The sequence below is a fragment of the Erpetoichthys calabaricus genome, chromosome 4, assembly GCF_900747795.2.
Source record: "Erpetoichthys calabaricus chromosome 4, fErpCal1.3, whole genome shotgun sequence".
In the NCBI taxonomy this organism is placed as follows: Eukaryota; Metazoa; Chordata; class Cladistia; order Polypteriformes; family Polypteridae; genus Erpetoichthys; species Erpetoichthys calabaricus.
This window is the reverse complement of record NC_041397.2, coordinates 41,664,049-41,686,902: the sequence shown is the minus strand read 5'-3', so window position 1 is coordinate 41,686,902 and position 22,854 is coordinate 41,664,049. Positions and strand designations below refer to the sequence as shown.

At 38.0% G+C, this 22,854-nt stretch overlaps 1 protein-coding gene across 6 annotated transcripts in view; it reads right to left on the bottom strand.

Annotated features, from left to right (window-relative positions):
• LOC114649973 (arf-GAP with Rho-GAP domain, ANK repeat and PH domain-containing protein 1) overlaps positions 1–22,854 on the bottom strand; it is a 365,104-nt gene that overhangs the window by 279,083 nt on the left and 63,167 nt on the right. The window contains exon 1 of one of the 6 annotated variants that reach the window (XM_051926527.1): positions 19,113–19,224. The exons of the other annotated variants lie outside the window; for them this stretch is intronic. The gene's annotated coding sequence lies outside the window, so the exon portion shown is untranslated. Of the gene's footprint in view, positions 1–19,112; positions 19,225–22,854 lie in introns of those variants that run through there. 6 annotated transcript variants of the gene reach the window in all.

Genomic DNA, 22,854 nt, shown 5'->3' with positions numbered 1-22,854 from the left:
AATTTTTAACTCTACAGATCTGTTGCTAAACTTACAGTATGTTAATCATGGCTAAATGATGGAATCGAGGCAAAATGGCAGTGCTGAAATGTCACAATCCACCAACTTAGGTGAACAAATTATCTACATTTTAATTCAGGAAACTTAAGTAACAATATAATATGACTTGTAATTCAGAAGTGGTAGATTGTGTAAGTTAAACTTTTCAATCAGAAACGTCTATTTTTGATAATTTCAACAACATGAATGTGCAGTAGGACTTTCCAAGGTTCAGTTTAGTGATCTAGTGTGTCTTTATATTAAAGTAATGCTTCAATGGTTCACAAGTTTCAAAACACAACCCCAAGATAAGGCATGTTTTTTAAAAATGTTCAAATACCATTTAGGATAACGAGCTTTCACAAATGACCCAACTCATCCCCTCCTAATTTTTACACTGAATGCATTTGCAATTCTTTTAACAGAAAGCAAATTCATTTTTGAGATACAAGAAAAACTTCCTTTGTGACTTCACAGGTCAACTACATACAGTTATCTTAATAACTACTGCCACTTTGCATTAAATTAAGAAAAAATAAATATGTAAAGTAAACAACACATCCAGCAAGTCATAGTTTGAGCTCACACTTATGGTATTATAGTATTATAAATTTATTTTTAACACAATCATTTTCCAGATGCAAAAGCTTTTGTTGAGTCACTAAAAAAAAGTTTTCCAAATTATTGTATGTCCTACAATTAATATTCCCATGGAGAGAATCGCAGCACTGAGCCTCCTCCTGCACAGTGCGACAACAATTTTAAACCATGACTAGAGAATATGGCCAATACAACTTGCAAAGACATTTGGGAGTTACAAATCAAATTTACAATACAGTAATCCCTCGCTATATCGCGCTTCGCCTTTTGCGGCTTCACTCCATCGCGGATTTTATATGTAAGCATATTTAAATATATATCGCGGATTTTTTGCTGGTTCGCGGATTTCTGCGGACAATGGGTCTTTTAATTTCTGGTACATGCTTCCTCAGTTGGTTTGCCCAGTTGATTTCATACAAGGGACGCTATTGGCAGATGGCTGAGAAGCTACCCAACTTACTTTTCTCTGTCTCTCTTGCGCTGACTTTCTCTGATCCTGACATAGGGGGATTGAGCAGGAGGGCTGTTCGCACACCTAAACGATACGGACGCTTGTCTAAAAATGCTGAAAGATTATCTTCACGTTGCTATCTTTTGTGCAGCTGCTTCCTGAAGCGACATGCTGCACGGTGCTTCGCATACTTAAAAGCTCAAAGGGCACATATTGATTTTTGATTGAAAAACAAACTCTGTCTCTCTTTATCTCTCCCTCTCTTTCTCTGCTCCTGACGGAGGGGGTGTGAGCTGCCGCCTTCAACAGCTTTGTGCCCGCGGTGCTTCGCATACTTAAAAGCCAAACAGCCCTATTGATTTGTTTGCTTTTCTCTATCTCTCTGACAGTCTGTGCTCCTGACGCGCACTCCTTTGAAGAGGAAGATATGTTTGCATTCTTTTAATTGTGAGACAGAACTGTCATCTCTGTCTTGTCATGGAGCACAGTTTAAACTTTTGAAAAAGAGACAAATGTTTGTTTGCAGTGTTTGAATAACGTTCCTGTCTCTCTACAACCTCCTGTGTTTCTGCGCAAATCTGTGACACAAGCATGACAATATAAAAATAACCATATAAACATATGGTTTCTACTTCGCGGATTTTCTTATTTCGCGGGTGGCTCTGGAACGCAACCCCCACGATGGAGGAGGGATTACTGTATAGTTTACAGTGCCATCACAGTGGACACCATTCCAAATGACAAAAATGTATCAAATTTCTATAAACAGTGACAGGTTACTGGTTTCTTTAGGGCTGTACCTGTATTCTTTGAGTGGGTTTTTAGGAAAATATTAAAAATTGCACGTGACCTTGCCAGTTTAATTCTATTTTTCACTTTTTACACCATGTAGACAGGGTGTCAAAAAGGAAACCCTTCAGTGACTTCACAGTTTATTGTCTTACAATTCTTCAGTAAACACCAGTCTGTTTTAAACAACAGAAAAAAGAAAAGCATATCAAAAAAAGCATCTTTATATTATAAAGTTGATTATTGGATGCAATTGTGGGAAAACGCCTAAGGAAAAGAAAGAAGCGTCAAAAAAAGCAATGACAAAAACAAAAAAACAATAAAAAGCACTGCACATATGCAACAAAACAAGGCAGACTCCTAATGCAACAACTTTAAATGTTAAATACTTTTCTTTTAATAGTGCAGAAGTACATGCTGAGGTGTAAGTAATGTGATGATAATGTCAGTGTTAATGTTCATGTTCAATATACATCTGGTAATTGCTTCTTTTTAAAGTATGTTACAAATAACAAATGAGTACCTAACAATGGAGTTATACAGTAAGCAAACATTTTTGCTTTTCTAACACCCTATGCATTTATCTACATACACACACATACATTCAGTTTAATGTTCAGAGATACAGACACAGGTTTCAAGGTAAGGTTGCAATACTCGCTAATCATTGCACCAGAGAGTGATGACATATTTCATGTTGATTGGCACATGTAAGTAAGAATTTCACTGTATTCTACATTTGACAATAATCCAACTTAATAAAAGGACAAGTGCCTATGTGTGTGTGTGTCTGTGCATCCATCTCTGTTATATGCAGTTTGGTATGGGATTTGAAAAAGCAGTGCTAATATTTGTCACGAGCCATCTGATGAACTGAAAACTGCAATGCATTTTATTATAACATGTTTTACAAAATACATTCCAATACATGGTCCACTGCAACCATTATCACTGAATACATTCAACAGAGTATCCCACCAGACAGACAGAAATCAGCTTTTCAGATTTCAACCTGTCTTAGACAGGTAGCACAGCTAGTGATTCTGTAAAGCTATAAATTCTGTTGCCGTTTAAATTAACTTGTTTTTTTTTAAGATTTAGATATCATTCATTGTTTCTTTTTTCCCTTACAGTCAGGCAAACAATAATGATTTGCAAAGACATCCAACAGATGACCAGATAAATTTGATCCCATTTTCACCTCTGTGTCCATCATACACCATCAGTTTCACTAGAATATAATGATGGAAAAAGTCAAAGTCTAAAAAAATAAAGATTGTGTGCGCTGTACAAGTGGCAACAATGACCTTCTAAACCTATAGACAACTTACATGAAAATACCATGCAGATTCCACACACAGAGCTGGCATCCTGGTGCTGTGAGGTGCCAATGCTACATTTCAATTATCTCATAGATGTTTGTTGTATTCATCTATTACTTTGTTCCACAGATGTGTGCCAAGAAACTCTACTGGGGCTCGTTTATAGCAATGGTAATGTGCTTATATGCTTTATACCAATAGCACATGTCCCGGAACTGTGACTGCTCTTTTTATTTTTAACCAAGTCTGAAGTTTCCTTTCTTTCAGCAATTATGGTCTGTAATTTTGGATGGGGTTTGCTCATTGAATATTTTCTCTTGCTAATTGCACTGACATAGCAGCAGCAGTGACTTAATCTGGCTTTTAATTTTTATTTGAATAAATCAAAACAATCAAGAAAACATTTAAAATATTAAATTATGTCATTTGATAAAATGTGCACAGATTTTATACCATGTGGAAACATTTTAAAGAAAAAAGATATGTAACATGTAAATAATAGTAAATAATAGTAAGGAATAGTCAGAAGTCTGTCAGAAGCAAAGTAATCTTTATATTATATATAATCTTTAAAGCACCTTGGGCATGGGAAAGGTGCTAATTAAATTAAATGTATTATTATTATTATTATTATATTTGAATTAGACAGTGAGCTACACACTGTGATGAAGGCGAATCACTATTGTTGACCTAGCTACACAATTAATTTGTAATTAAACATTACCAAATTAAATATTATGCTTCAAAGCTAAGCTAGTTTTTAAAAATTATTATTACATTAAAGAGCTACGTCATTAGATGTGTGGATGCCACATCACTCGATACCAAAATCTGTATTTGATACCAAAAGGAATTTCATGATATTCAATGCATAGTTAATACCACAACAAAAACATAAATCCATTTTTAATTATAAGAAACTCCATTATTATAAAGAGTAATAGTAACAGGAATTTTAAATAATGGTATATCAATCCAGTTTCCATTTAGGTAAACAAGAACTGGTATTCATAAATAAAAAACACAATGAAGAACTTGAATTCAATATGTGAGAGACATGGGAATTCTCTGAGCATAGCAAGGGAGTGTTGGGGGGCATTATTATCGTAGGGGCACCTCTTATAAAGAATTATATCATCATGGACAAACTGATTTGCCTTCTTATGTGTACATTCTAATTTTATTTTCTGATATTTTCTAACCTGTAAATGAAAAATACTGTTTAAAATAAATTTTGGTGGCGCAGTAGTAGCGCTGCTGCCTCACAGTTAGGAGACCCGGGTTCACTTCCTGGGTCCTCCCTGCGTGGAGTTTGCATGTCCTCCCCGTGTCTGCGTGGGTTTCCTCCCACAGTCCAAAGACATGCAGGTTTGATTGATTGGCGATTCTTAATTGGCTCTAGTGTGTGTTTGGTGTGTGGGTGTGCATGTGTGTCCTGCAGTGGGTTGGCGCCATGCCCGGGATTGGTTCCCTGCCTTGCGCCCTGTGTTCGCTGGGATTGGCTCCAGCAGATCCCTGTGACCCTGTGTTCGGATTCAGCGGGTTGGAAAATGGATGGATGGATGGATACATTTAAAAAATTGAAACATTATAATATCTGTACAGTTGAATTTGAGAATTACTAAAGTGTAATATTTAACAAATGAGTTGTGTTGATTCAATTTTCAAATGTTACAAACTCCAGTTGCTTTAACTGCTTCAAATCTGTCCCTTTCTTAGATTGTCCCAACTTCAATGTTTCCTGTGTGAAATCAGACTTGTCAGTTTTACATTAATTTTACATTAATTCATTATTCAAGAACTCTTGTGAAAACAGCTGTTGGTGTGCAGTTTTCAAACCATCTGTGTCAGGTACTGGGCTATTTTTTGGCAACTACTCTATTTTTAATCTGTCCTTGGGCTATATATTTTCAAGGACCAGGAAACCCTGGTTATGCTAATGAACTTTAGGAGTTGGTTTGTCATGTGGTGGGTGTGGTAATGCGCTGTATCAGCATGCGCTCCTAATGAACATTAGTTTGCCTTCAAATGACAAAAGACTGATATAAATTTAGCATTTGCAGATTCGTATTCAGTATGCCATTTTCTCCTTATTTCTATAACTGTGCATCTCTACAATGCACTTCTCTTAACGTTGTATGTGTCTTAATACTAGAAAGACATACTTTGTGCTTTGAAGTGTCAAAACACTAAATAAATTTTATTTTGGTATTAACAAATGGAGAGCTCATTTCATCACCAGTGCAGACAAGCCAATTAGCAGATTTATTTCAAACCTGCCTTGATTCTTACTTGCTACAACTGTTGCTAGCATTGCTGTGTTGTACTTTCCCTCCTTCCACGTTCCTCTATCCAGGAAAGCAACACCATTCTGAAAATGGATGGATACTCAGGACAGATATCTGTTGATGAACAATCAGCAAATGAATGCAAAGTCATTGTAGGACATGATATTAAAAAGTGAATTAATCTCAGCACCTACAAAACAGTTATAACTCACATCTAATTGGTGACATCATGCACTGTCAAAGCACAGAAGCTAGAATCTGTTTCTTAACTAACTCCATAATAGGTGTTTTGCACTTAAAAAAATTATGTGCATGATTCTGGCAATCATGTACTGAAATTCTGCCACCTTGAACACAAAGGAGTCCCAGACATTCCCTCTGTTTTTCTTTTCAAAATGTGTTAATGCGGAGCTATAGCACTGTGAGTCATTTTTACATGCAGTTTTTACTCACACTTTTATAATGCTATTATTATTGTACCTTCTGAAGTAATATGTTTAATTGCAGTCACTGTGGTACTGATACTGTAAGAAAAGTTAGTACCATTACATTTTAGACATTTTGATATTACTTGCTACAGAATGATTTGTTCTTTTGGCAACCCTACCCGGCGATATATCTATACATATTATATGGGCAATAAACAATGGACTGTGATGAATACACATATGCATACGCAGAGTGTGAGAACCTACTACACTTCAGTGCCAATAAAGCAAAGATTATTTGTTCCCCTTTTCAAAAATAGAGCAATCAGATTAGAAAATGTTTGCTTGATGCCAAAAAAAAAACCACTTTTGATGAGAAATGAAATGACACTGCGACGCATGACCGACTGATGAGTAAGCTTACACAATATTTTCATTTCACTAAACACAGAATTAAATCTAAAAAAAAAAAAAAAAAACTGCATCTTGTTGTCAACTGTTTTCATAATAGAAGCCATTGTTTCTACATTTGCACTGGAGGGGAGTTACACTATAAACCAAGGCTATACTGTCTAATATGGATGCATTTGGAGTGAAAATAGGATGTACGATAAAGCTACACAATTTTCTGTTTTATTATTTTCAGTCATGTTCACATCAACTGTATTTATCAGTTCTGTGCTCAGAAACACAACTATTGTAACTAAACACAAGGCTTGGCACCATATAAACAAAGCCATTTCAATAAACAACAGAGAATTTCACTTTAAAAGGAAAACACGCATATTTTAGACTTCTGCTAAACTGTCATCAAAACGTTATTAATTTTTCATCTTACTTTTTTGTAAACCTAATTTTACAATTTAGAGAAATATTAAGATGCTAGGAAAGTTACTTAAAAGAAAACAATTCTGCTCTTACTGCTAATATAGGATGCCTATGTGTACACATATGTGACAAAAAGTGCACAGTTTAACTTTTGAAGGTTATGAATAGAACATTTTTTCCACTATTAAATATAAGCCAGTTATTGCACAGTAGTAAATTAAACTTCTCCCAAAAATTCCTCCCATTGTGTATCTTGTATAAAAGGCCTATAGTCAGTGGAATGCTTAATTGTGGCCAGTGACCCAGGTTTAATGTTCAGAAAAAATTGGCAAACTGCTGGTTGATCCCACGACTTTTCCCAATATAAATATATTATATATATTATATATATATATAAAATCCTAAACCCAAAAGTGCAACGATTTTGTGCAACAATTTTATGTGACGTTTTTATGTCACTTTTTTGTCACACTTTAAATTGGGCTTATTTTAAAACCTACATATATATATTTGGTATCATTCTTTTCAAAATATATCAAACTTTAATGTGATGTTGTTAGATTTTCAGATTCATATTCCATTTTTAAATTATAAACTAAAATATCAAGAACTCACGTCCTGCAAGACGAGACATTGTGCCAAGACATTTAACCATGCCCGGGGCCGGAAATAAAAGACAAAGAGTAGATGACAAAGACAGCTGCTGTACAGGCTTTTAAATGTTCAAAGCGCCGTGCGAGATGCAGATCACGTGGCACGGCAGCAGCAAACCAGCAGCTGATCCAGTAAAGAGGAGGTAAAGAAAAACTGTATTTGTTTCCCATTGTACTGTTTCGCCATTTAAGAGGGGGTTTTGGAGGAGCGACTGGGTCTCCTTGGGGTGCGTTCCACCCCCCCTCTTCACAACACAAGTGGCAAAGACGTGAAGTGGCTGGTAAGCAAAGCGAGCAGGGGGCAACCCCCTAGTGTGTGTATATATATACAGTATATATATGTATATATATATATATATATATATTAGGAACACCAGTACACCAACGTATTCATTTTCTAATCAGCCAATCACAGCGCAGCAGCAAAATGGAGTTTCATGCACAACAGTCTACAGTTTACTTGGAATGGTGCAAGAAACAAAAAACAGCCACTGAGTGCCAGTTCTGCAGATGTAAACTCCTTGTTGATGAGAGAGGTCAGTGGAGAATGGCCAGATAAAAATGGTTCAAGCAGACAGAAATTCTATAGTAACTCCAATAACTGTAGGGAGCAGAAAAGCATCTTAAAATGTACAACACTTTAAACCTTGAGGCGAATGCATTACAATAGCTGGAGACCACATCAGTTTCCTGTCCTTTCAGACAATAACAGAAAGCTAAGGCTGCATTGGGTATAGGCTCACCACCTATAGCTTAAGACTGGAAAAAGGTGGCCTGGTCTGATGAATCTTGATTCTGGATCAGAATTCTACTCCAACAGCATGAATCCATGCACCCAACTAGCCTTGTGTCAAGGCTTTTAAAGACGGTGATCAGCATGAGCTCAAGTGCGTGCAGAAGGAACTCAGAGTCCAGCTCAGGGCGGCGAAGGAGCAGTACAGGAGAAAGCCGGAGCAGAAGTTGCAGAATAACAGCATGAAGGAAGTGTGGGATGGGATGAAAATAATCACTGGCTGCAGCTCGAAGCGGGGTATCACCATTGAGAGAGATGTGAAGAGAGCAAACCAAATGAACAACTTCTTTAACAGGTTTGATCACCCTAACCCACTCTCACACTCACCTCAGAGTATTGCACCCTCCACACATCCTTCTTCTGATACCAGCATAGGAAAGACATCCCCACCCATAATTACAACAGCGCAAGTGAGCAGAGAGCTGAGGAGACTTCGTGCCAGCAAAGCAGCAGGTCCAGATGGAGTATCGTCACGACTGCTGAAGGTCTGTGCATCGGAGCTGGGGGGTCCTCTACAGCGCATCTTCAACCTGAGCCTGGAACAGGGGAGAGTCCCGAGGCTTTGGAAAACATCTTGTATCACCCCAGTCCCAAAGGTATCACGTCCTAGTGAGCTGAATGACTTTCGGCCTGTTGCTCTGACATCACATGTGATGAAGACCATGGAGAGGCTGCTGCTTCACCACCTTAGGCCACAGGTTCAACACGCCCTTGACCCTCTGCAGTTTGCATATCAGGAGAAGGTGGGAGCAGAGGATGCCATCATCTATATGCTACACCGATCCCTCTCTCACTTTGACAGAGGCAGTGGTGCTGTAAGAATTATGTTTCTAGACTTCTCTAGCGCCTTCAACACAATCCAACCTCTGCTCCTTAGGGACAAGCTGACAGAGATGGGATTAGATTCATACCTAGTGGCATGGATCGTGGACTATCTTAAAGACAGACCTCAGTATGTGCGTCTTGGGAACTGCACGTCTGACATTGTGGTCAGCAACACAGGAGCGCCACAGGGGACTGTACTTTCTCCGGTCCTGTTCAGCCTATATACATCGGACTTCCAATACAACTCTGAGTCCTGCCATGTGCAAAAGTTCGCTGATGACACTGCTATCGTGGGCTGCATCAGGAATGGGCTGGAGGAGGAGTATAGGGACCTAATCAATGACTTTGTTAAATGGTGCGACTCAAACCACCTACACCTGAACACCAGCAAAACCAAAGAGCTGGTGGTGGATTTTAGGAGGCCCAGACCCCTCATAGACCCAGTGATCATCAAAGGTGACTGTGTGCAGATGGTGCAGACCTATAAATATCTGGGAGTGCAGCTGGATGATAAATTAGACTGGACTGCCAATACTGATGCGCTGTGCAAGAAAGGACAGAGCCGGTTATACTACCTTAGAAGGCTGGCATCCTTCAACATCTGCAATAAGATGCTGCAGATGTTCTATCAGACAGTTGTGGCAAGCGCCCTCTTCTACGCAGTGGTGTGCTGGGGAGGCAGCATTAAGAGGAAAGACGCCTCACGTCTGGACAAACTGGTGAGGAAGGCAAGCTCTATTGTTGGCATGGAGCTAGACAGTTTAACATCTGTGGCAGAGCGAAGGGCGCTCAGCAGGCTCCCATCAATTATGGAGAATCCACTGCATCCACTTAATAGTATCATCTCCAGACAGAAGAGCAGCTTCAGCGACAGACTGCTGTCACTGTCCTGCTCCACTGACAGATTGAGGAGATCGTTCCTCCCCCAAACTATGCGACTCTTTAATTCCATCCGGGGGGGTAAACGTTAACATTTAACATTATACATAGTTATTGTCTGTTTTTCACCTGCATTATTATCATTCTTTAATTTAATATTATTTATTGTATCAGTATGCTGCTGCTGAAGAATGTGAATTTCCCATTGGGATTAATAAAGTATCTATCTATCTATCTATCTATCTATCTATCTATCTATCTATCTATCTATCTATCTATCTATCTATCTATCTATCTATCTATCTATCTATCTATCTATCTATCTATCTATCTATCTATCTATCTATCTATCTATCTAACAGTCCAGGCCAGATGGTATAATGGTGTTGGGAATGTTTTCTTAGCATACTCTGGGCCCGTTAATACCAATCAATCATGCCATGGTATATTTCAGTATTGTTGCTGACCATGCCTTTTTGATGTGGCAGAACAGGAGATTCATAGCATGAAAGTACAGCTGACAAATCTGCAGAAATTATGTGATGCAATCATCTCAACATGGATCAGAATGTTTAAAGAATGTTTCCTCAGTTAGTTAGTAAGTAAAAGGAAGCCTTGCCCAGTATTAGTAGTTTTAATAGTACAGTGTGTGGTAGGGATTATGAATTGGAAAGCAATTAAAGACTATGAAAACACAGTGGTGCTAAGTCTACTTGTGATGCCCAGACAGACAGACAGACAGACAGACAGACAGACAGACAGACAGACAGACAGACAGACAGACAGATAGATAGATAGATAGATAGACAGATAGATAGATAGATAGATAGATAGATAGATAGATAGATAGATAGATAGATAGATAGATAGATAGATAGATAGATAGATAGATAGATAGATACTTTATTAATCCCAAGGGGAAATTCACAAAAGGCCTCAAAGAAAGTAAGAAGCAGAAAAAGAAAAAAAGAGGCAAAGAAATACATATAGCCACCTAATCATAATATAAAACTTCAACTACAATAGCACTAAACACCAATTTATTTAGAAAAGTACAATATATGAACATATTCAGTAATTGTCCATCCATTATCCCTAGGAGGATTATACAGATGCAGAGTAAGTCTGCTAATAAGTAAAGCAAAGCCAAGCCTCGATCATGCGGTCAGCTTATTACAGAATCTTGAAACCATCTGAAGTAACTGAATCATAAGAAAGTAAGGCAACTTTCCAACCAAGCATGCCACAAATAAAAAGAAACCAACTCACCTAACAGTATCTATATTACTAAACGACAGTTTAATTTATGCACGGACGGAGGACGCACCGAGGCGCATGTGCACAGCGCCTCGGCGCCCCAGAGTCAAACCCAGCGGCTTCCCAGAGTCAGTAGGTGGCGCCCAAACAACACAACCTGTAAACTAAACTTGCTCTAATCCACTGTGCCAGCAGTCAGTGTGGCATATTTGGATCACATGACGGTAATTCAGTATTAAAAGTAAGTTGAATTATGATTCCTAACAGTAAACAACGTCTACCTAACAACACAGCCACAGAACAACAAAGACGAGACCGCATAGATAAAAACAATAAATGGAGGCTCCTGCAAACGCGCTTCAAAAACACCAGACACAAAGAAGTCACAGCTCCACAATGAAAGAGCTCAACTAACAGAAATACAAAAATGAGCCCATATGGATAGACACAATGAACGAAGGCGCTAACAACGCGCTTCTGCAACAGCAGGGGCAAAGGAGTCACGGCTCCAAAAAGAAAGAGCTCAACGATTAGTAATACAAAAACGAGCCCGTATGGCTACGACCTGTAAACTAAGCCTGAGGTACAGCGTGTACAAACCCAGTGGCTTCCCAGAGTCAGTAGGTGGCGCCCAAACAACACAACCTGTAAACTACACTTGCTCTAATCCACTGTGCCAGCAGTCAGTGTGGCATATTTGGATCACATGACAGTAATTCAGTATTAAAAGTAAGTTGAAGTATGATTGCTAACAGTGAACGACGTCTACCTAACGACACAGCCACGGAACAACAAAGACGAGACCGCATAAATAAAAACAATACGCAGAGGCTCCTACAACGCGGTTCAAAAACACCAGACGCAAAGAAGTCACGGCTCCACAATGAAAGAGCTCAACTAACAGAAATACAAAAACGAGCCCGTATGGATAGACACAATGAACGATGGTGCCCACAACGCGCTTCTGCAACAGCAGAGGCAAAGGAGTCACAGCTCCAAAAAGAAAGAGCTCAACGATTAGAAAAACAAAAACGAGCCCGTATGGCTATGACCTGTAAACTAAGCCTGAGGTACAGCGTGCATGCCAGGTTGTACAGTATATATGCACACTACCAACGCTGCCAAAAGCGAGACTGCATGGATAAAAACAATACACGAAGGTGCCTACAACGCGCTTCTGAAACACGCCTCATGACTAGCAGAATCGTACGTCAACGTTGCTACCATACTGTGAGTGGCACTGCTGTGGATTGAAGTGGACACACACACCCTCCATGATATTTCATCCCTCCAAATATCAGAGGGAACAGAAAGTGATTGCCATTCTTGGATTTGCGATTCTTTCGAGAATCGCGGGGTTACTGGTTTATATCTGTTTGACTGATATTTATAAACACGTTAAAAATATGAACTGTGTTTTAACCACACTTAAGTTTTCGGCTAATTGGCTCATCATGCATATATGGTAGAACTTCTAAAAATTAAACTTACATAAATTCAAATTTATGCAAACAGGTAGCAGTACAAAAACAAGGAAAAGAATACAGTGGCACACAAAATTAAAAGCCTCACATGCTCCTGCTCTTTCTCAATTATTATGGCTTGAGGTGGCATAAGAAAGAGCGAGATGTGCATCTCTCGTACACTTGAATGAAGATAAATTTGTCCATGTGCTCATGCTCTGTCTCACTGCCCTACACCCAGTTGTACGAGATGAAAGTGACACGTGCATCCCATATTCTTGCTCTTTCTCATATTGTACTTATCACTGATCAAGCCCATCTTGGAATACATTTACACTACTTCAAATTAACCTCTCTGGGGGCTTGCTGGGCACAGTTTTAAGTCCACCATTTCAAAAGTTTCTTGGTCCAGTTGTTTTGATCCGCAGTAATGTGTGATTAGAATGTTCGCATCTATCTAAACAAACAGAACAACAGGCAATCGCTGAAGAGTTTGAAACAATCAATGAAAACAACCTAGGTGTAAAACCACCTTTAATCACAAAAAAGACACATTATTTAAAGAAGTGTTATTTCAGAAATCAGCTAGAAAAGGGAGAAAAAAATTAATAATGCTGACAAGCAGAAAAATTTTACCACTAACATCTGAGACATGGCAATAACTAACAAAATGTAAATAGAGATACAATTTTAAGAGAAATGTACCAAATACTATACAGTCTTTGTTGGACACCACCATATACACTGTACTGTATAGCTACTGAAATCTACACAGGAGTTTACAGTAACCGATTATAAAAAATATGCAATCCAACAATCTGGTCTACCATAGACTATTTTAAAATTGATAGGCAAAATGAGAAACATTTATAATTCAAGAAAATAATTTTAAAATACATATTTTTATTTACAAAGGATATAGGCATTTATGATACCACATGAAGACATGACAGTATCTAAATATCAACATGTAAGATGACACTAAGACAGGCAATGTAAAAAGTATTATGAGGTGCACAGCCTAAAATATCAAAGTATGACATCATTTTCTAACCGAATTTTGTTCAGACAAATCACCTCTTTACAAATGCTTGATTTAAGGTGTCTGGGTGTGTGATACGGGTGATAAGTCCATAGTTGACTCAGCTAAGCACTACATTTTCTAAGCTTGATTATATCTTGCCTGAAGAAGGGTCCTGAGTTGCCTGAAAAGCTTGGATATTGTAATCTTTTTAGTTAGCCAACAAAAGGTGTCATTTTGCTTGGCTTTTCTCTACAGTCATAATGGCTAACACGGTACAACACCCTAGTACAATAAGCTTGACTTAGTCACTCTATTTTCAGTGTCAATCATTTCAGCTAAGGAGGGCACGGACTGAAAAAGATTAACAATTAATCTATTAGCAAAGCATCCTTAGAAATTAAGCATTTAGCAAGGAAGCTTCTGGTGGTTTATTTCTACTTTGACTTGGGCACCACGAGCCACTTTCTGCTCAGAAGAACTTAACATGGCAATACCTTTAAGCAGTTATTCACTGCTTATGGAAATTATAAAGTTACAGAAATCCAGGTATGAGGACAAATGTATGAAAAGGCATGAGAAATGGGAACTTAGTGCCCATTGCTACTGTGGATTTTGACATCCTCTCTGCTTTTGGTTTAGTTAAAAAGCAATAAAGCCTTATGCTTAAGGCCTTTCCTATTTGCTGCTTGTTTTACTATTTTCTCTGCACACATTTGTACATTTTCATGGCAGTTGAGGTACTTTCTTTGGCAAAGCACACATCATAGGCCCTGAATAATTTCACTTAGGTCAAAACAACTTAAACCTTTTAAAAATGTAGTTCTTACATCCATCCATTCAATAATTTAAAAATTCCTACTAATTCCATAAGACTGTAAGATGACAGGCAAAAACTAACACCAAACAGGACTCCAGTTTCTCACGGGGAACATACACACACCCACATTCACTCATGCAGTGTTAATTTAGTGTTGGCAATCAACCCAACATGCATGTCTTTGAGATGAGAGAGAAAAACCATCACAAACATGAGAACATATAAACTTTATACAGGGAGTGACTAAGCTGGCTCTTGAACCCACACAGTCACATATATAAGGTACAGTAGTTGCCCTGATCACTGCACTACTATCCACCCATCACATCAGGTCCATTTGTTCTATTAAAAGGTGTCAGGGAGTGTATATCGGCAGCATAAGGTACACGACAGAAGCCAATAATGGACAGAATGCCAGTGCAACACAACACATATTGTCTGTCGCACACATCCAGGTTCATAATGAGCCTATTTAGAGTCATCAACTAAGCTACTATCTGGAGAAAGCCACCATAAACACTTCAGAAACACATAATGACTTGGAGAGAAATTAAACTACATCTCCTGGAGCCAAGAGGAGCCCCTCATTACTATGACATCACGCTGCTTTATTTTGACTTACTAAGCTTTTGTAATATTAGAAACATATTTTACATACAATATTTTTGAACTATGCTGCAAGGAATACTTCAATGTAGAGTAAACCACACACTATAAATAAAAGGATGCATCTCTTCTGTCTTCACCTGTGATTGTGAAGGCATGTCATAGCCGTCAGGTATCACTCTGCTAGAGCACACCAAATAGAGCTCACTCTAATGCGGACTGCAACAAATCAGCCAACTGAAATAGCCTTCTCTGAAAATAATTAAATAGAAATGAAAACAGTATATGTCTATCAATGACTGCTTCCTGAGATAATAGTCTTTGTACATGAGAACATGAGGAAGAAAACAAAATATTTATCTGAAAATTGTTAGACATAAATGAAATCATCTTACAGTTCATCAATTAGTGACTGATTTATGAAATAATATTCCTTGCAGATGGTAACACAAGAAACATAAAATTTAGTATTTGCTGTCCATCACATGCCGCACTTGATTAACCAAGTTTGACATCTGCACTGACATCATCTTGATCAGAAGATGATATCTGGATGGACAAAACTACTTCAGCATCCTTGTAGGTGGCATTCTCCCCCAAAACCCCCCCCCCCCCCCACCTCTAATATACAACAAAACGGAGACAAGCTTATGAGATCAATTGGATTACCTGGAGACTCTTATTTAAAAAGGTGTTTCCTCTAAGTAATACAGTTTTTCTTCTGATTCCCTAAAAACTAATTAGTTAGGTTTATTTGTAAAACTACATCGCACCTAAATGAATGAGAGTTCTCTGCAAATAACTGCTGCCCTGTCAAGATTTGTTTCCTGCCTTGAGTCCAATAACATTAGGATAGGCTTGGACTTCCTACAGTTTTACAGTGAATGGACAGATCAATGATTAACATTTAATTTGTGAAACACCAGCAGGCTATCCTGTAGTGAAATCCGACTATTTTGTTACAACAAGTCTACATCATACATTTCCTACACAATTTTATACATGGTATGATGCCTAAGGGTGCGTACAGCTGCCCTAACCTCGACACAGACAGGGAGGACACTAATTGCCACACAGCACACGGTTTATTTATATTTGCACTCCACAGCACAAGGTAAAGCACAGTTCCTTCTTTCTCTAGTCAGTCCTTCCACCTCCACTCCTCCTTCATGAGCTTCATCCACTTCCTTCCAATTCAGGCCATTGAGTGGTGGTGACTGGTTCCTGTTATGGGGCACCCGGAAGGAGTCCAGGTGCCCAACGAGCTTATTCCATCAGCACTTCTGGGGTGTGGCAGAAGTGCTGCCAAATAGTGCCCTGTAAGCATCCAGGCGCCCTCTGGTGGTGGTCACAGGCCCCAGCAGGGTTGAACTTCCATGCACTGCCCTCCGCTGGTCTAGGAGAGAAACGGTCTTGAAAATACTCTCTTCCCTGGTCCTTCCATGGTCGGGGCCCCAGCAGACCGCCCCAATGGCTTCAATGAGAGGAGTACAAGGGTACACTTTACAGGTTTTAGTGAGTTAGTGGTGTGATAGGATTAAGGAAAAACTCCAGTAGGAAAGCATTCATGCCTGTGAGAGACAAGTATCTGGGGTTCTAGAGTGACAAGAAGAAAAAAAGTAAAAGTATAAATTCTTATTGGGCAGCACAGTGGCATGGCAGTATCGCTGCTGCCTCGCAGTAAGGCTCAGCGTTCACGTCCCAGTTCCTCCCTGTGTGAAGTTGCATGTTCTCCCTGTGCCTCCATGGGTTTCCTCCGGGTGCTCTGGTTTCCTTCAATTATCCAAAGACATGCAGATTAGGTGAACTGGCAACACTAAATTGGCCCTAGTGTGTGGTTGGTGTGTGTGTGTATGTGTGTGTGTGTGTGTGTTCACCCTGCAATGCACTGGCACCCTGTTCAGGGATTGTTACTGCCTTGCACCCTATGCTAGCTGGGATAGGCTCCAGCAGACCCATTCCCCCCACCCCCACCCCAGATCCTAATCAGGATTAAAAGGGTTAGTTGTGAATAATAAAGATTAAATATATAAGTATAATAAAGTATAATAAGTATAATAAAGATAAATAAAGAATAATAAAGTATCTATTTATCTATCTATGACTGACTAAAAATGCTTATTGACAAATAAAGACATGTGGAGAGCAGTAACATCAATATGCTAGTATGCTGCAGATATCAAGCTTCTCCAGGTCTGCTTAGCTATACTTTTGATACTCTTTATGTGTACTTAGCCAAGTCTTCATAAATACAACATGTAGCACTTTGCTGTCTGATTTTAATCTAAGTGTTTAAGATGTGTTATGCATGCTATAGCTGAATCAACAATAAAGGTCAAACAGATTCTGTATCAAGGAAGCCATACATTCTGTCTAAATGTTTCATTTCCTACTATGAATCGCATTTTAGCTCAAGAGAAAGATAAAAATAATAAATTGTCACTGTTGTAAAAATCTGACAAAAAAAAGAAAAAAAATAGAAAATTTGAAATGTGCCAACTAATAAATAATTGAGTATTAAAAAATAAACCATGGATCTTGCACAAAAGGAAAATTGTTTAATGAAGGACATGGATGTAAAGTGACCAGCTCAGGGTGCCAGGTTAGAGGTTTGGGGATGGTTTATATGGCCCAGATTACCAGTAAAATGGTTCAGCGAACAGTTGACTTCAACTGGGAAAGGAACAGCCTTATGTGTAATTGTTGATGCGGAGAGACACCAGTGGGGGGTACAAATCCCATGACTGATTAAGTTTATGGGTGCTGCTGCAGGATTTGTCAATAGGCAAACACTCATACAGTACAAGTCTCATTTTTCTTCCCTGCAGTCTGTACAGGTTGGGTACACTCAGGGGATAAAGGTTGTGCTGACAAAGTAGCAAAGCATGCAACTGGAAACTGTTCAAGAGCGGCTCTTATACTTGTGGTCAACCTCAATCCAGCAGGGTACAAGGTAACCTTTTCTGTTTCCCATTTCTTAAGCAACACAATTTCACCTTTTAATCTACGCTTGTGGAAAAATGTGCTTCCTCTATTTACTTTAGATTCTGCATTGTATGTTTTACAAGTTTACAATAGTTCTTTCCTATTAAATGATCTTATTTACTTTTCAGATAACAGTATTGTAAATTAGTGGTAGTTTTTTTTTTTTTAGAATGTTACAGCTTAAAACTGATGCATGATTCCAAGCTGTTAACTGTCAGAATGCGTTACTTTGCAAATTTGCTTATAAAAGTTATTTTCATAATATTCATGCATATGTGTCTAACAGCATAAATGGAAATAGGACAGAACATGACATGCTGGTTTAGTAGTTTACTAAAAATCAGTCTAAGAAAGGAATCTTACTATTCATAGATTTTAGCATACAGTTTATACATTAGAGTATTTGAAGTCACTTCTGATCATTTCAAAACTCTTGCAAAAAATATTAAGAGTCTGTGCAGCACAAACACCTCAACTCAACTGTGTAATAATAATAGCACAGATTTTTTTTTTTACAAAGAAAGGAAAAATCACAAACTTAAGCAAATGTGAGAAAATGAAGAGCTGTATAAAAGCTACCCCTTCTCATCCCAGTTTTTAAAGAAAATCTAATTAGCAAGACAGTGTAAAGAAGAATTTTCAGCAGATACCAATGGAGGGAAGGATTGAGAGAGTACATAGATTTCAGCTATCTCAAACACATTTTAAGGTAATAAATATTTTTTTATATCCATATATTTTTAAGGTTACAGAAATAACTTGTTAGGACTATTGGACCCTCCCATAAAAATAAAAGTAATCCAATGCCTTAACATTCAACTCATAATCAAATGTTTTTAGAAGTATTTCTTTAGTCAGTGTATCAGCTCCTTTATGGGACCTGCCCATATAAAATTCCAATTGTACTGTTTTACCATGTGAAAGAATTTCTGTCAGCAACAGAAAGTGAATAAAAAGCAGTAACTTTGTAATCAAAAGCACCAACAGTTTAGTCAAGATCCACATTTCACTTATCACATCAAATCATTACTGTAAATCCCTTTAAAAAAAAGAAAAAAAAGCTACCTTCTAGCACCGTTTCATGTTTTTTCTGTGTTTAGTATCCTTATCAAACTGTTGAACTTTTAAATCTTCCCTCAGTAACAGCCTGGCATCAGCCTTCAACTACCCTTTCACATCCAAAGGTTTGGTATAGTGCTTATCAGAAACTTCCTGATTTAACATTTTGAGGAACTAACTAAAGAATAATTACTCAAAAATTGCTGTGGGTTACTGTCACTGCAGTGAGAAAAACGTAAGTAGGAGTCGGACAAAATGAAGACAAAAATGCCTCTTTTTAGCTCAAAGCAGGCATGTCTCTTGTGGTTAATTTACTCGCTCTGATCTGCTGAATATTTCTTTTTATCACTGGGCTTCTTGCTCATTGCTTAAAGCGAGTGTGCATAGTTTGACAAATCACAAGTCCCTTATCTTTATAAACATATTATTTTTTCTCTAAAAAACATTATTCTTTCCTACCTCAAACTGAACAATGTTGCTCAGTTTTCCTCAACTAATTTAAAGCATTCAGGAACCGATTTTTTATGCAAATGAATTTATTTTAGAAACAAAATTAAGACTGCTAGTTCTGTTCTTGCTGAAGATTTAACAGTTTGACAGGAAGTTCATAGATGAGTGCGCAACTGTGAGATCTTAGGAGTGAGCTGGCAAACAAGGCTGCCCTCACAGAAAATCCTGGACAGAACAGTATGCTTGAACATTAAGTTGCTTGTCATGTAAGTAGTAAAATAAACATGCCAGCACCTGTTAAAAAATTTAATGATAATTCACTTTATTTGCCATATACAATTTCTTGCATTAGGAATTTGTCATTTTTAGTATTTAACTTAGCATTTAACTTATTCTCCAGCAACACACACAGAAGCTTTGGGTCAGAGCTTAATTGCTAGTAAATAAAAACATATCACACAAAGTCAAATCACAACATATTTCACAAATATTATCTTCCATATAAGGGTAACTCAGATCTGAAAAGCATATCGCACAATAATTGCAGACTGTAGGAATACCACAGCTTAGCATTCAGCAACTCTTACTAAATGTCACAAAAATTGTTGTTGAAGTACCTACTGCGAGGTACAAGCTACAATATTTCAAAACTCACCATCTGTGTGTATATATGAATTTAATGTTATATGATAAGAAGTGTGCACTTAAACTTGGAGTTTGAGTGAGGAGGGGAAAGTGTCAGGATAATTTCAATTTAGCACCCTTGTCCTGTAACACTTATTCCCAAACAGTCCCCAGACTGATTTTACTCAATTATGTTGAACTCTTTTGTAAGTCACTTTGGATAAAAGCATCTGCTAAACAAAAAAATGTAAATGTATGTAATGTCACACACATGCACATTGGAGACAGCTTAAATGCTCCATTAACTGAGATTACCCACGAACCAGGGTTTGGCGCTGTCCTCTAATGATTTCTCTCTTTTCCCTCTGCAGACCAGTTGACTGACCTTTCCACCCTTGATTTCACTTCCAGTGTTGGCTCCTCTGTACCCACCCCTTCCTCTCATCTGACCATATAATCAGCCATCTTTCTCATTGTTATCAATTCTGTCTGAGCTCTTGCTTGTTAAGACTGTTTGTTTTTCTTCTTTGCACAATTTCAAGTATACAGGTTGCCAACCCCAACTCTTTATCTCTGTCCTGTGCTTTACTCACAGTAATTATATAATTACAAGCCTAGAAGTTATCCCTTTAAAGTGATGGAAATTGAGAGCAGTATATAAAAAAAAACTAACTACAGAAGAAAAAGTCTAGAGAAATTTTAATATATCAACAAAGCATTTCTCAAAAGTTCAACAGTAAGGCAGATATATGCCAAAGTCAAGTCACATTACTTGGAGCACACTAAACTTTGATATTGGAAGCAAGCATGTTCTATTTTAAAATATGTTTGCATTTTTGGCAAAACTTGTCTGTAACACATCATTAAAGGTATTTTGGGTTACACATACAGGAAATGTCTCAAAAGGAAAAAGCTGTGGATCTGTTCTGTATCAGTACAAGTGGTCTCTCTGAGGCCAAGATATGGAGACCTGTTTTCCAGTTGGGCATATTTACGGGTGAATTTGGGCCAGGGGTTGACATAAATGCAATAAGTAAGGAAAGGGAAAGATTTATAAGAAGCTGAAATTTTACTGCTAATTGAAGTGAAACTGAACCCCACAAACTCTTCATCATACAATACCATTTTCTGTTGACATTGCACAGCACTTTGTAGTGATTATTAACTGGCTAGACCTCAAGCTTCATTTTTCCCTCTTCTAGGCAAACCCCATTACTCACTACTTTGATCTAACCCAGCTTCTTAAAATATTATGGAAAATAAGCTACGTAACAGTCCTAAGAAAAGACTCACGGGGTAGAAAACACACTTTTTGGCTTGTTATTTGTCAAATAAGCTGCAGCATCTGTTACCAGAATCTTGCAATAGCATTGTCTCATACTGGGTTTCATTGAGAAACCTTCTCAAACACACCCCTATTATGAATACAACTAGACAGATCACCTTTACAAGCGTAAGTGGTTGCCATTAAAGAGGAGGATGCAAAATTAAATAGGGACACATGCTCTGCAACATATTCTGTGCCAACTAACTAATGAATATACTCCATAATGAACTTTGTTGATCAGGAGAATAAGGTTTACAGATGTAAGTAATCTGGGGTTTAAACAGTATACCAAGATGAACAAAGATCTAATTTCTTCTCTCACACAAATATGGCAAATGTGGTTTCAGAGTCTCCTCAACATTGCATGAGATTATGTGGGTACTTCATGAGTATACAGGCTAGATCTTAGGCCTCCTACCATTCATTTTTAGTGGTTCTTGTACTACAAGCTTATTCTGAAAGAGACTCATTATGTTCACAGTATCACTTTTGAACAGTCTTACTGTATGGGACATACTTTAATCTTTCCAATTGACAATACGTAATAGACCTTGGGCTGAAAGTCTTGTCATGGTGAACAGAAGTGCATTGTATTTTGAGAAAGCTGAACGGTAAGACAGGATTCAGAGTTCGTTCACAAAGTTAGGCAAGACCTTCAAAGGTTTTGTATAGCTCTGTCTGCAGCTTCAAGCAGCTTTTGATTCCAATGGAACAAATATCCTTGAGCTTGTGATAATGATTCAGTAACATTCTGTGTGTTTTGAGAAGCCATAAGCTCACTGCTAACAGAGAAGGCAGGTGTTTTACGTGCATGTGTGTTTATCTGAGGCAAGAAGGGAGCATGACTATCTTTTATTAGACTTTTTTTCAGAGTTTTCTCAGTTCAGTTGCTTTCTTGTTGCAAAGAAATGGAGTGTTAATTCGGTTGCTGCTTTTCTCACACTTTTGTAAAGAGTTCCTGTTAGTTGCTACATGAGATAAAAGAAACAATTTGAGAGGAGCCTTTCTCTTAGCTACAATGAATACTTAAATGGACTTTTCTACATGCTAGCTGCTGTGCATTTTCATTGAGCTCTCCCTTCAGCAAGAAAGCTTTTTCTTTTCATTTTCAATTAAGGATATGCAAATCAGTAGCTACAGAACTGGACCACCTAAAACATCTTGCCGATATAAAGACTGCATGAACTTGCCCAGGTTGTATAATTTTTTCTAGTGTTTATATTTGCTACTATTTGTTTTGATGCAAATAAATACAAGTAAAAGCTTAAACTTAATGCCTCTGTCTGAACTTCTACTAGCATGGCTGACAGCTGGATTGCCTGCTCCTTGTCTAGCTGTGGCCCCTTA